Source organism: Ursus americanus, chromosome 31 (genome assembly GCF_024610735.1).
Source record: "Ursus americanus isolate L20-20 chromosome 31, mUrsAme1.1.p, whole genome shotgun sequence".
NCBI classification, from domain to species: Eukaryota; Metazoa; Chordata; class Mammalia; order Carnivora; family Ursidae; genus Ursus; species Ursus americanus.
In genome coordinates, this window is record NC_142157.1 from 16576330 (window position 1) to 16589658 (window position 13329).

The following is a 13329-nucleotide window of genomic DNA, read 5'->3' on the forward strand; positions in this document are numbered from 1 at the left end:
AGTGGTTTGTCAACATCACACGACCAGCCAGTATGTAGGAGTCAGGATCAGCAGTGTGGCTTCCGGAAGTCAGGGCAACACTATTTTTTACAGAGATGATTGGAAGTGTCACCAAGCAGAAGACAAGTAGAGAAGTCAGAAGGATGTTCATGAGATTTTCTTGAAATAGATACACACACACACACACACACACACACACACACACACACACACACACCACCCTCTCCCAGGGCCCCAAATTCCTAATTCTTAACGCCTTCCAGTGGAAAGGTACTATACAACATATCATCTAGAAGGTACGTGTAGCACCAGGCATCTCCCATCCTCCAGTCTGTGCCTGCGGAGCTTGGATGTTCTGTTTAGTGAGTGCTTTACTCTAAATGCATCAGCTTTTTGAAGCCTCCTCTGAGATTGCTCCTGCCGTTCTCCCTTCCTCTCTTTTGAATTTTGATAGACGAGGCTTCCAGTAAAGTTATGCATCTTTTTTAGCTTTTGCTGCACAATTTCAATTCAGAAATGGTGGCAAAACCAACAAGCCATACAACAGCATTTGAGGCTTTTTTTTTTTTTTTAATCTTCCCGAGCCCAATACTGTAAGATTCCGCCTTGCTCATTCTCCTTCAACAATGTATAGTGTTCAGCTCACTGTTCGGAACCTCCTAGATAGATGTTCAAAAATTATAATAAACAAATAAAAGAATGACTCCAGGATTTATAGATGAAGATATAGAGCTACACACACACACACACACACACACACACACACACACACACATGTATACACACACACACACGTATACACGCTGGATCAGAAAATATAGTTAGATTGCATTTAAAAAAATTTTTTTTAAAGATTTTATTTATTTATTTGACAGAGATAGAGACAGCCAGCGAGAGAGGGAACACAAGCAGGGGGAGTGGGAGAGGAAGAAGCAGGCTCCTAGCGGAGGAGCTAGTTCTGGGGCTCGATCCCAGAACGCCAGAGGCAGATGCCTAACTGCTGTGCCACCCAGGCGCCCCCATTTAAAAAATTTTTATTCATCGAATGTTATCAGAACTTTTGCTTAGAGCTTTTGCATCCATGGTCACGAGGGATCGCGGCGTGTAGTGTTCTTTGTTTGCGATGCCTGACTGCTTTTGTATTTGATTGATCCAGGCAGGTTAAGTAGCTTGTTCATGGTCACGCTGCGACTTGGTGGAAGAGTATGTAAAGTCCCCCTACAGTTTAGATTTTAGAAACTATCAAGAAATAGCAGAAGTGTATCCCACTCATCTTCAACCCTCCCAATCCCAATAAATAAATTTATTCCCCAGAAATAAATTTAACCTTGTGACATTGTGAAAAAACACGGAGTCTGACCTAAGACCCAGTTAAGAGTATCTTACATTATGAGATGCATGACCTTGGTCAAATATTCAGTTTCCTTATCCCTAAACTGGGGTTACTGCCCACCACCACTTGTCTAAGTCCAGCTTAACTGGGAAGACCATGGGCCGATCTCTCATTAGCAAATGGCCTTGGTCTAAAGAAAACCCTTGTTTATGTTTTACCACGGATGCTGAGTGGTCGACTACAAGCTGCCTGGTCAATATTCATTCTCCTGTCTTTATTTACAGACAGATCTTTGATTTTATTGAGGGTAGCAGGGTGCCTAGCTAAAAATGTTTCACCCACCAGCTCCCTTGTCGCTAGTGGTGGTCATTTGACACAGTTCTGGGCAATGACAAGAGCAGACATCGCCTGGAGGCTTCTAGGGAAACCAGCTAAGGAAGATCTGACTTGGTTAGGATTGGCCTATTGCTCTTCCTTTGCCCTGGTAACTAGTCGTGATGGCTGGAGCACTAGCAACCTTCTGATATATGTGATCATGAGACCCACACCCTGATATCGAAGCAGAAGTCAGGAAGTTGGCCTGGGTCTCTGATGACACTGTATAACCAATATAATGGATTGCCTACCTTCAGGTTTCTCATTACATGGATAAGTCCATATTTTCTCTAAACCACTGTTATTTGGGATTTTCTGTTGTATGAAACTGATACTCTATACCTAGTGTTCGGAATTTGATTGTGAGAATCTCTTGGAAAGGCACGATTCTGTAACTTTATCTCTTTGTGTGTCTGACACACTTCCCCCAGACTGTAATACATAAGAAACTATTGTTCATAATAAGATCCTTAAAAAGATAAGAGTGACCCGGAAAATGGGAGATCATTTGAAAAGCCAGTTTGCTTTTCCCTACCAAAAAAACATTTAGGATAAGCTGTGTGCATTTTCTCCCCACTGAAGAAACCGTATGCCTAAAGTTCAGTATCAATGCTCATATTTTAAGGTGGCAATTTAGAAAAGTCCTAGAAATGAACTAACTGGGATATACCTAACTAAGATCTGTAAACATTTTTTTTAAGATTTTTTTTTTTGAGAGCGAGAGAGAGAGTGTGTGGCAAGGGCAGAGGGAAAGAATCTCAAGCAGCCTCCCCATTGTGCTTGGAGCCCAACGGTGGCCTGTTGTGGGGCCTGTCATGCGCCTGTCCCAGGGCTCAATCCCATGACCCTAAGATCACGACCTGAGCTGAAATCAAGAGACGGAAGCTCAGCCAATTGAGCCACCTGGCACCCAATATCTGTAAGTGTTTTAAAGCATTAAAAGGAGCAAATGAAGACTTGAGTAAATGTTGTGATAGAAAAAGTGCCAAATGAGCTAGGTCTTATTTTCAGCTATTCCCTAACCAGACATAGGTTTAGGGGCCTTGGTTTGATCATCTGTAAAATAGGATAAGTGCAGAGCAGGACAGCCTCGAACTAGAAATTGAATGATAACTGAACTCTCAGAAGCCTGTAATCATAGGACATTTGGTGAAAGGTGGGAAGTTATACTCTCCTGCTGACCAGAGAGCTGAAACAGTGAAGATTAAAATAATATTCAAGTTAACTTATAGATTTAAGCAATATCATTTATAATTTCAGTGGGTTACTTTATCAAAATTGACAAAATAACTAAAATAAGTGTGGAAAAAAATACATTTGTAATAAAAGTAATCCTGGCTATACCATATATTAAAGTTCGCTATTAGGAAACAGTATTTATCAAAATGGGCTAACCAAAAATTAGGCCTGGGAGGCAAATAGAGATTCCCCAAATCGATATATATTTAATCTATTATAAACAACGGGAGATAAAATCATTCAATGTGTGTTTTGGGGGAAGGTTACTATCAAGACAGGAAAATAAGCTTAGAGTCTAAGGCTTAGGATGATAACTTACTTCAACCAAAAGAAGTAGTAATTTTTTAGTTAAATTTAGTGTCATATATATGCATATACACATATATACCTATGAAATAAAACAAGGCTACACATACCTATTTGGAAAGGAAAAGGATTTTCAGGCAACAGAAACAACGAAAGGAATTAATTAGCAATGAGCCAATGCAAAGATGGACAGTTTCAGGTGCAGGAAAGTTAAAATGCATACAAGTTGACCACAAAATACGGAACAAAAGATGATTAGTCCCTGTATTAGTCAGGGATGTCCAGAGACACAGAACCAGTGGGAGACGTATATAATACAAAGAAATTTGTTGTAAGCGGTTGGCACACATGATTATGGAGATTGAGAAATCTACAAGCTGGAGACCCAGGAAGCCAGGCTGTAGTTTCAAGTCCTGAGAGATGGAATGTTCAGAAGCAGGTGTGCTGAGGTCAGGTGGAGACCGATGACCCAGCTTAAGCAGTCAAGCAGACAGCAATTCAACCGTCCTCTACCTTCCGTGATTGGTTGCTGGCCCATGCTGGGGAGGGCCACTGGCTTTGCTCAGCCCACCAATTCAAACGTGAATCTCTTCTAGAATGACCCTCACAGACACACCCAGAAATGAAGTTTAGTTATCTGGGTATCCCATGGCCCAGTCAAATTGACACAGAAAATGAAGCATCACAGTCCCAAATTGGAAAAATAAAAAAGGAAAACAACAGGGGAGCATTGTAATAACCTACAAACATTTACTATTATAATATAAGGGAGATTAATATTATCTATATGGGCAAATCAGATCTGACTGGACAGATGGTAAAAGGGTATGAGCAGATGGTTTGCACAAGGGAAAATACAAATAGTGAACAAACGCTGGGAAAAAATGTTTAGCTTCCCTAATAATTAAAGTATTGCAAATTAAAATAGCCCAATATACTGTTTCATATGTATTATTAATAACAATTTTTTTTAAACCAGAGTTAATAGTGCTTTGGGGACACAGGTATACTCATATATTGATTGTAGAAACGGTAGCATCATTTTTTCTGGAAAGAAATCTGACAACATGTACCAAAGGATCACTGAACTCATTGTATCCTTCGATTTGGCAAATCTGCTTTGGAGAGCCTATCCTAAGGAAAGACTCAATAAGGGGATATAGCAAATTTTTGCAAAGATGTTTATAGCTGTGCTTTTCGTAATGGTGGAAGAATCTAAAATCATTAACAGCTGGGAAGTGGCTAAGTAAATCTTGACATAGTACTACAGTGAAACATTATATAGCCATTAAAACATCCGATATGAAGATTATCTGGATTTATGTAATTATCTACATGAAATAACGTCAAGGGGAAAGGTAGAAAACAAAATAGGTAATACCCAAGAATAATAACACATAAACGTGTGCTCGGTGAAACTGATCTGTTCTGAAGCATAAAATTTTGGAGAAAATACTTTTTGGTGAAAAGACACATTTTTTGTACTTTCAAAGGATTTTCTTTTTAATTTCACAAATGCTCATGTTCCTTTTGGACAAATTAGAAAATAGAAGTATGCAAAAAAAATCTTGAGCGCTGTCTCAGAAATCTTTACTGATCATATTTTGCTATCTATTCTTTCAATCTTTTTTATATATACTGTGGTTGACAGGTTTTAAATACTTCCCCTTCTCCTTGGCCTAAACTCTGATTTTTCTTTAAAGAACAAACTCCGCCCCCACCCCGGTAACCAGACCCCCCAGCCCCATTCTCAGTTATGTGATTTGAATAGGCTGGATCTGGACTAAGCTTTCTTAACCTCAGAATTTTAGACATTTGGGGACAAATAATCCTTTGATGTGTGTTGGAGGAAGGGAGGGAAACCGTTGTACAATGAATGCATTGTAAGGTAATTAAGCAGCATTCCTGGGCTCTACCCACTAGACTCCAGAATCACCCTCCTCTAGTTGTGACACTGTTGCATGTCCCTTGGGGGCAAATTCAAACTTGGTTGGGCACCATTCATGGGATACAAATAACTGTATCTTAAAACACGTTCAACTATTGTTTAGGGTGTTTTTAAACCCGACGTAAGAGGCATCATGGTTGGTATGCTTTTACGACTTTGTCATTCAGTATTTTATATATAGATAGACAGATACAGATTTATATCGTTCATTTAACTGCTCTATGAAATACGTCGGCTCGATAAGCCAGAAGAGAGTCATTATTCTACTTAGATACAGTGGGATGTTTTCATTCTTCAGCTCTCGCAGACCATGCTACCATGCTATGAATGCATAACTGTGTACAAACCTTGTTCGTGCTGGATTTCTCTAGAGTTGACTTCTAGAAGTGCAACTGTTGGATCAAACAATAATCCACCTTTTGCTTTCCCAGGCCTTTCCTATTGCTCTTCAAAGTGGTGGTACCAAAAACAGGTACGACTCCCCATTTCCCCACATCTTCGTCAGTATTTCATGTTATGGGATTTACTAACTTTTACCAAGGTGGTGGGTACAAAATGGGGTTTTGTTGGTCTTTAATTTTCATTTCCCTGATTGTTAAAGGGGTTGAGAATCTTTTCAGAGATTTCCTACCTACTAAGGTTTTCCAACTGTGAATTGTGTGCCTTCTTGTCTCTTTTTCTTTTAGATCGTTTCTCTTTATATTACAGCTTGCTAGAATGTTTTTATGATTATGCATACCGATTTTTTGGTGATTATATGGGTTTCAACTGTTTTCTCCTATAATGAATTGGATTTTTACTTTGCTCGTTCTATCTTTTGTATGGAAGTTTTAACTGTTAAGTAGTCAAATCTGTCTACCTTTTCCTTCATAGTTTGTTTATGCTTTTATCGTATTTATTCCCGTATGTGTATGGGTATGATATTCCACAAACAGTACACACTGTTGTCATCATACTGCATGTATCCTTCTCCAACTTGCTTAACATTTTGTTTTAAAATTTTACCTGTACGGGGGCGCCTGGGTGGCACAGCGGTTAAGCATCTGCCTTCGGCTCAGGGCGTGATCCCGGCGTTCTGGGATTGAGCCCCACGTCAGGCTCTTCTGCTATGAGCCTGCTTCTTCCTCTCCCACTCGCCCTGCTTGTGTTCCCTCTCTCGCTGGCTGTCTCTATCTCTGTCGAATAAATAAATAAAATCTTTAAAAAAAATCAATAAAATAAAATAAAATTTTACCTGTACGGATTTTTAAAAATCTCCTATTTATTTGAATGGGTCTTATGTAATAATGACATTCTTTTATGTTACCTTCTAAAGCTTCTAGTTTTATTTTTCACATTTTACATTTTCAGTCCACTTGAAATTAATTTGTGTGTGAAATTAATTTTTCTATATAGTGTGAGGTAAGGGTCTACTTTTGTCTTTTTCTGCATGGAGAGCCAATTGTTAGAACTACTTATAACTGTTCATTTGCTACACCACTTATCAAAGAGTCTATTCTGTTCTATTGGCCTCTGTGTTTATCTCTGTACCAATACCACACTGTTTCAATGCTATAATTTTATATTAAGCTTAAATATTTAGCAAATATAAATCTCCCTTCTTCAAAAATGTATTGGCTGTTCTTGGGTTTTCATTCACCCAAGTAAAATATAAAAGTGCCTTCCATATATTTAGTTGCATGAAAATAACTCTATTGGACTATTGGTTGGAATTGCATTGAGTTTATAAACTAAGGGGTAGACAATTGCTATTTTTGATAATATTGATAAAAGTAATGTAGGTCTTCATTTATTTAGGTTTTCTCTTGTGTTTTTCCATAGTTTCACGTTCTTATCAATAGAAGGGTTGCCCATATTTTGTTACATTTATTTATAGAAACCCTGTAACTTTTGTTGCTATTGTGCGTTTAATTACATATTCTAATTTCTAATTATTTATTGTGTATTCAAGTGCAATTTTGGCATATTGGTATTTTATCCAGTAATCTTTCCAGACTGTCTTCTTATATTCAATAGTTTGTCTTGAAGAGTTTCTTGAATTTTCTGTGAGAACGATCTTATTGTTATATATCTTTCTTTCTAGTCTCTATATCTTTATTTTATTTTTATTTTTTAATCCTTTTTTTAAAAGATTTTTTTTATTTATTTGACACAGAGAGAAAGACAGCCAGCGAGAGAGGAAACACAAGCAGGGGGAGTGGGAGAGGAAGAAGCAGGCTTCCCAGCAGAGCACGGAGCCCAATGCGGGGCTCGATCCCAGGACCCTGGGATCACGCCCTGAGCCGAAGCCAGATGCTTAACGACTGAGCCACTCAGGCGCCCCATCCATATCTTTAATTTCTTATTGTGCTGGCTTGGACCTGCAGTAAATGTTGAACAGATATAGGGACTCTAACAGAAATGCTTCTAACATTTGTCCAATATACATGTTGTTTGTTGTAGATTTTTGGTAATCTTTACTAGGATGGAGATGTTCCTTTCTATTCCTAGTATACTGAGTTTTTGTCATGAATGAGTGTTGACTTTTATTTGTTGGCTTTCTTGTATCTAATGAGATGATCATATGGCCTTTCTTTTTTACTATGTAAATGTAGTATATTACATTAATAGATTTTCTACTAGTGGTAAACCATCATTGAAATCTTGAGATCAATCCACCTTGGTCATGATGTATTTTTTTACACATTTTTCTGACAGTTTGCCAATATTTTATTTAGGATTTTCACATTTATATTCAAAACTGAGTTTACTTTGTTATCTTCCTTTCTCACGGTGCCATTGGTTGGTTTTAATATCAAACTTATGCTAGTGTCACCCAATGAGTCTAGAAGTTTTTATGTCTATTGTTCAAAATCAATCGATGCAGCTACGGATCATAATTTTAATGACTTCAGTATTTTTTGGATTATCATAATGTATTTACAAATTGAAGAAGTCACTATGTGTAGTTTGTCACTAATTTTAATTGTGAGGATGGTAAATATTTAATAAAATCAATTTTAAAATAATCTGTTATTTTCCTGATCAATCTGGTTCTGCCCCCATATCACAGACATTTCCTGGCCAAATTGGTGTGGCCGGCACTTAACTTTTTCATTGAGGTTCAGTTCTCCCTCCAGAAGACTGACATACTGCTCCGAAGGCTGACGTCATTTCAGATGATCTGAGATGGCCCCGGGGAACTTTGGGCTGGCCTTTGATCTCTTGCACCATCTTTTCTCTATCCCCAGACTATGCTAATTTGTTTTTTTTTCCATTAAAATGTGAAGGCTCTCTTTGCCTTCTGTGCTCCTTTGAGTCCTCTGGTTCTGAGCTTAATCTAAATTGTTTCTATGCTCTTCAAGGGAATCAGCCGTTACCTGACACTCCGGAGTGATCCAGAGAGCTGAATTCTGACTCTGAATGATTTCTCCTTTAGTCCCTCCTTCCACTCCCTTTCCCCTTCATGAACCTCTCTGTTTATCTCTATACATTACAGTTTCGGGACAGTTGCCACTGTGGGTTTTGTTGTTGTTGTTATTGTAGCTTTACAAGTCCTCAAGCCAGTCCTTGAAACCCAAATATCAGCCTCCCGGGGCAGAGGACTATTTCAGCACCGAGGGAGGTCTAGATTTTTCTCCCGTTGAGTTTTAATTTCACTGGGTCAACTGAACAAGGCTTTCATAGGAAACATCACTGTACCTTTGAGCACCCTCAGGAACGCCTTCAAAATCATGGTGGCAAATCTCTGAACATATTTCCCAGGGATGGTGCATCTCCTCTCTCCAGATGGCTCACCACAACAAGCTAATCCCACTTCATGTTGCTGGTAATTGAATTCTCCCCAGAGAAGGAAATTGTATGAGATCCATGAACATTTGATGTATGGATATTTCTAAACAGCCTGACTTGGAAAAGATTAAAACAGCCTTGTATTCCCAATCCCTCAGACCTCCTCACCGGCAGACCCAGATTTTAATCTGCTCCAGGTGGCGAAATTCAGGAAGGCTTATAGCTCTCGGCGTCTTCAATTAATGCCAAGTGTAATCATAGCTGGCAGAGTGCAGGGTGCTCTGGCACGTGTAAGGGATGGGCACAGAACCTCTCTGCCAAGTCCTCCGAGTCCTATCTTTTGGATTGCACTTTTCATAATCAAAAGCTCCCGTAATTAATGAGCTACAGGCAACGGGTAATGCCCTACACTTAAAAAATCAGAACCATGGGGAAGAAAAAAACTAAGAACAAATCACTCCACATAGCCCTGGGTTTCTCAACCTCAGAAGCTTTGTGCGAAGCCCTTCTTTTCGGACCCTTGCCATGCAGACAGCTGAGTCTGATTGAGTTGTGTTACGTCTGAGTGTGAGAGAGGTTGTCTGGGGCTCCGCATCGGTGCGTATCTGTTTTAGTTTTGCTCATGAGCTCAGAGACGTCTGGATTTGGCCACATTTAAAAGTAAAACAAAAGCATCAAAACACTGGATTTAGGAAATAATCACGTAACTGGACTCCCCTATGCCTGCTGATTGGCTTCTGGTCTGAGGCAATCTGAGTCAAGATGTCTCTGGAGCTCGTTATAAGGACAACTCGGCCATGGAAATTGCAATGCCTTGGACATGACCTTCAGCAAGCCATAAAAGTCCGATTTAGACTCCAGGATTGAAGTTCTACCCCCAGGAAAGACTGGGAGTTGAGTTAATGTTTTTCCTTAATTTGATGGCCATTGCGAGGTTTAAAAAGTGAAGCTTTCTAAATTCCGCTAGAAAATCAAGGAAATCAGTCACCAAGTGGATGAAAGAGAGTCTAGTGCTTGTGCTCAATGCCTCTTTAGAAATACTACCGAGATCACGGAGTAAAAACCACCTTTAGACACTGTAATAGGCTTACAACATTTTTGGTGTGGGTAATATCTTGGCTTTTCTGACTATCAGGAGGTTATGAAAGAACAAGAAAATAGTGTTCATATGTTTTGAGTAAAGCAAAAAAAAAAAAAAAACCTTAGTAAGTCATTGGCATTTCTTTCAATTTTATAAATTACTAAAGTTTGTATTTAAATTAGATTTTATTAGTCATTGTAAAATGGTGCATTGACTTCATTACACATTGCTTTTAAAAGCTGGAGAAATGGAATCCTAATTCTATTTTATCACACATGACATAAAAGTCTTTGTAATGACTTTGTCTCGGGAGACTCCCCACCAGTTGGGTGCTTTGTAATCTCCCATTCCACAGTTTATAGATGAAGACAACAAAGTACATGGAGGTTAAGCTGCTTGTGTTCACATGACCACGGCAGCGGTGGAATTAAATCCTAGACATTATCTGTAAAGGAAGGACTTGTCTTCATACGTGAAATGCGGAGCCCTCCACTGTGTTGGCAGAGAAGGGCTCTAAAAGGATATCTCCAAACTGGAGACGGAGCGCCCACATGTGGGTCTCAGTCCTCTCCCGTTGGATGCTGCCCGCCCCTTCAGAGCTATCAGTGTCCAGTGCCCTGTGCTGCCAACAACGACAATGGAAGAATGTACTGGATTTCCCCTTAGCACAGCGCAGGCAGAATGGCAATTTCTAGAAAACGGAAGTCAATGCAAAAGGAAAATCGAAGGAAACAAACAGAATTAAGCCTCTTCCCTTCGCTTCTTCTCCCCCCTCAGCTGATTTCACTGTGCCCAAACTCCTCCTCCCCCGGCTGTCCTTCCACTGTGCCCTCTGTAACTCCTACCATAAACAGCGTCCTGTTTGAGACTCGGGTTACTTATGTCTGCAATACCCATGACCTGTTCCTCAGTCCCGCAGTCCTGCCATCTATCAACCTTCGGGTCACTCTCCCCCATGCACTGAGGACATTTGCACCTGGCTCATCCAGAGGACTAGTCGACACCCTAATGGCGGGTCTGTATGGCTCCAAGTTATATATCTTCCACCGCCTCGGGCAGGCGGATAGAGCATCAGAATCATGAAGCCAGCAGTTTAGTGGAACTCCCGGATACAGAATCAGAAATACCTCAGTCACTGCGGAATCAGCTCTTAGTCTTAAGATTTATTTTATCTGAGGCAAGGCAGACTCCCAAGCTTCTTATTCAAACTGCTAGGAAAGAAGGTCCTAACATTTTTTTTGGCATACAAGAGAGTCAATGGGGATTATTAAAGACGCATTCATACTAATTTAATATTAGAATTAATTAATTAGAATTAATATCCATATGTAAATTATCATAGGTGTTGCTAGTGATTTTGTGTGCTGCTATGCTGTTATGTGATTTCGTGAATATAACAATATCTGTTCCAACAGGAACTGAGCTACCCCCGGGACTATTACACTTGGTTGGGGGAGGGGCGTGTAGTTATTTGCTATTTGTTTTCCAATTGTCCAACTGTGCTTTTCATTTCTTTTTATCTCATTCCCTGATTTTTTAAATTCAGGTTTTTGTTGTTGTTGTTGTTTCTTTGGTATCTGATTTTTCTCCTTAAGTTGGCTTTTTAGGTTATACCTCTATGTTTTATTTTTTTAATATTTATTTATTTAAATAATCTCTACATCCAACGTGGGGCTCGAACTCATGACCCCAAGATCAAGAGTCACACACTCCTCTGAGTCAGCCAGGTGCCCCACCTCTGTTTTATTTTTTAATGGTTGCCCTAGAGATTACCATATACATCCTTATCTTATCACAGTGTATTATATCACCAGCTGACTTTAAGGCTCAATTTTCAGCATTTCAACTCTTCTGTGTCTGGATGTCTTTATCACTATGTTTATTCTGTTTGAGGTTTGTTGATATTCTTGAATCTTTGGGTTGAAATTTTTCCACAAGATCAGAAACGTTTCAGCCATTATATCTTCAAATGTTTTTGCCTGTCTCAATCCGTCTCTTTCCTCTTCTTCTGAGACTCTAATTATGGGTATATTGGATTACTTGATGCAGTCCCGCAGGTCGCTGAGGCTCTGTTAAAGTTAACTTAAAAAGTCCTTTCTTCCTCTCTGTGCTTTTGCTTTGAAAGTTTCTATTGTCCTGTGTTCAAGGTCATGGGTCTTTTCTTATGGAGTGTCTTATCTGCTATTAAACCAATATAGTAAAGTTTATATTATAAATCATATTTTTATATTTATGATAATTATATTATATTTAAATTTAAATATTTTATTTTATAGATCTATTAATTTCCATTTGGCTTCTTTTTATTATAGTTGTCATTCCTGGGCTGAGAGTCCATATCTGTATCTCATATTCATCTTTTCCTTTAAGTCCTTGAACAAATTTATCATATCTTTTCTAATAATTTCAGTGTGTGTCAACTTTGGATCTATTCCTATTCACTTCTTATTCCTCCCAGTGATGGGTCACCTTTCTCTGATGCATCACATCTAATAATTTTTTTATTATATACTTTGAAAATGCTACTTTGTGCTGAATTTTGATGTCTTTCTTTAAAGAGTGTTGGGTTTACTTCTGGCATTCAGGTGATTTATGGAGGGATCAGTTGGCTCCTGCTGAAGCTTGTTTTGGCTTTGCTAGGACAGGTGTTGGGCTGTCCTTGCTCTAGACGTAGCCTTTCTAAGCTCTCAGCTCAACGCCTGAGGGGTTCAGCAAGTCCTCCCCCCCCCGGGTGGTTGGAACTCCAACATTGTCCAGCCCTGCATGGCCAATGGTGACTCTGGGGTCACCACACAGGGTCTCACGTGCACAGCTTAGACCACCGCCAAAGATTCAGGAGGACCCATTGAAAATCCGAGGTTTCTGGAGCTCCTTCTAGGTGAAGCTCCTTTCTCTATAGCATTTTACCCTCCTACCTCCATCCTTGAACCTGACCGCTGGTTCCTCAGCCCAGTGAGACCACTCCTGTCCCTTGGGGCTCCATTTCCTATGCCCTAGTTTGGAAAGCACCATTGGGCGGATCGCAGGGTGAGCGAGCAGTTTCCTGCCTTTCAAAGATCACAACCTTATGGTATCAGTTGTTCACTGCCTGGAACAGCTGCCTCCCGTATTTTGTTCAGGTTTGTAGTTTTTATGTCAGGAGGGTGCCTCTGATACTTGCTACTGCACCGTGACCAGAACCAAAAGTTAGCTCAAGGGTTTTTAGAAATAGAAGCCTTCGGGTTTGGGGGAAGGAATACTATATTTGCATTTGTTCATTCGTCTTCCTAAGGTGGC